The following is a 2,492-nucleotide window of genomic DNA, read 5'->3' on the forward strand; positions in this document are numbered from 1 at the left end:
CCTGAGCAGCCATGGTGCCCGCCCCACCCAGCGCCCCGTCCTCCCTCTGTCTGAGGCCCTGATGGAGAGTGGGCGCCCGTCTTCCTGCATCGGCCTGGGGAGAGCCGAGCAGGCCCGGAAAGCTGCCAGTGCTCAACCCAGTGACCGCTGCCAGGACCCGGCGGGAGGTTGGCCGCTGGGACCGACTGGGCATCCAGGTGAGAGGCCTTGGGGCGGGCGGGGTTGCCCTCGCCACCCTCCGACCTCGGGCATCTGTGTCTCCTTTTCTCTCTGACCAGGACCGGGCCACTGGCTTTAGGGTCCAGCCCAACCCGAGGAGCACACGAGGCCTCCCGCCGCCATCTCTGAGAACTGCTTTTCCAAATGAGCCTCGTCCTGAGGTTCTGGTGGACCCGCCTCTCAACCCCCCAACAGGAGGTGGTCAGGGTGCGGCCCGGCCCGGCCCGGTGCCTGGTGCCCGGAACTGACTCAACCTCTTCCAGGAACGCTGTCACTTCACACTGTCACGTTGTGCATTTGTTTCCAAGTGCCCCATTCCGCTAAGATGTCCCTGCCTCTCAGCTGCTCCCTGGGGCCTCCATTCCCTGGGGCGGAGGCCCTGGCTCCCTCCATTCCCTGTCCCCTGAGCCGAGCACAGGACCGGACGCTGAGCTGGGTGTGTGGGTTGAGCCCCCCCGCTCCAGCCTGGTGGTGCCTTGTTCAGGTCGCAGTCGTGTGTGGCTGAACAGCGGGGACGCCATCTGAGAAATGGGCGCTGGACAACTTGTCCATTGAGCGAACGTCCAGAGGCCCTCACACCTGGACGGCGAGCCTCTGCCACCCGGGCCGTGCGGGGAGCCTTCGCTGCTCTGCAGCCCTGACAGCAGGTTGCCGTGCTGAGCGCCGCGGGCAGTGGTAGCACAGCCGTGGGGAGTTGTGCCCTGAACACAGAAGGTGCGGGGCGTGTGGTGTGGGAGTCGGCATGGTGGTGCCGCGGGCTGGGCCGCCCTGGGGGTCGGGACTGAGGAGTGGGCGGGCCAGGACATGCTGCACGCTGTCCATTTAGACGACACGAAACTTATAAAAAAATAGTTTCCTTTCTTCAATGATAAATTAACCTTCGCTTTCTCTCCCCTTTTTACTTTGTAAACTATTTGTGTTGTTGTTTTTTTGTGAATCCTCACCCGAGGGTATTTTCTCTTGATTTTTAGGGAGAGTGGGAGGGAGAGGGACAGAGAGAGACATCAGTGTGAGAGAGACACATACCCTCCTTCCTCAGGGACCACCCCCGGGCTCCCTGTGTCCCCTCACCCGTGTCCAGGTTACAGCTGGTGCCATCTCAGACGCAGCCTCGTCGGGGTCCTGCCCCTCCTCATCCTTTGAGGTCACGGATGACCCTCTTAGGCCTTTCCTGGGGCCATTCAGGCACGGCTTGGTGGCATCGCCCAGCTCGCTCAGGTGCCGATGCAGCCCCAGGTGCCGAGGTCCTCTCAGAGCTGCACCCGCGTCTGCCCAGGGGCAGCGGCAGCCTGGGCAGGGGTCCCCCTCAGGTGGTAAGCAGGCTCTGAAGCTGCTGTAACCCCGACCCCCTGGCTGGCTCAAAGACGGAGTGTGTGAGGGAGAAACACCACTTTTAAAAAACCCTCACCCGAAGAGGGAAGATATTTTTTCCATCGATTCTAGAGAGAGTGGAAGGGAGGGAGGAGGGGGAGAGGGAGAGACAGTGATGTGAGAGAGACACATCAATTGGTTGCCTCGCGCCTCGACCAGGACCAGGGATCGAACCTGCAGCCGAGGTCTGTGCCCTTGATTGGGAATCAAAACCGAGACCCTTTGGCCTGCAGGCCAGCTCTCTAACCACCGAACCACCGGCCAGGGCCACACCATAAAGATCCCGAGAGCAGAGGATGCGGGAACATTCTCAGCATGAAGCCAGCTGGAAGCTCTGTTATTCCAGATGTGCTGCTCCGATTTGCTGATGTAGCAACTCGGGCCTCTTGGATGAGGCACTGGGTCACCGTGACTTCTCGCTGCTCCTGGGGTCACTGGAGTGCGTGCTGACAGCCTTACAGACTTCTATCTCCCGGGGGTGGTGTCACCCTGGCTGGGTATTTGCTCTGGCAGCTGCTCGCCCTCCACAGCAGCCAGACGGGAGTCTCCCACATTCCTCAGCGGCCAGCTCACACGCGCAGGCCCCCACGCACTTCACGCTGCAGGGTGAACAACGTTTCCATCACCCGCAGCCGGCAACGCGTCAACACCATCACCGGGTCCAGCCGTGTCTTTCAACATCGCACACACATGGGCGCTCTGGCTGTGATCGTCCTGCTGCTGAGAGGAGCTGCTGCCGTGCTCGCCTGCCACCCAGGTCGCTCGGCGTCTCTCGTGTCTGACGTTGTCCGTCTCCGTGCCCTGGACGCAGCAGGACTCGGCCTCCGTCCTCTGCTCGCACACGTGTGCATTGTCTTAGAGTTGAGGTTGGGATTCTTCTTGTCCCATCCTAATCCCTTCCT

The sequence above is a fragment of the Myotis brandtii genome, unplaced genomic scaffold (genome assembly GCF_000412655.1).
Source record: "Myotis brandtii unplaced genomic scaffold, ASM41265v1 scaffold426, whole genome shotgun sequence".
In the NCBI taxonomy this organism is placed as follows: domain Eukaryota; kingdom Metazoa; phylum Chordata; class Mammalia; order Chiroptera; family Vespertilionidae; genus Myotis; species Myotis brandtii.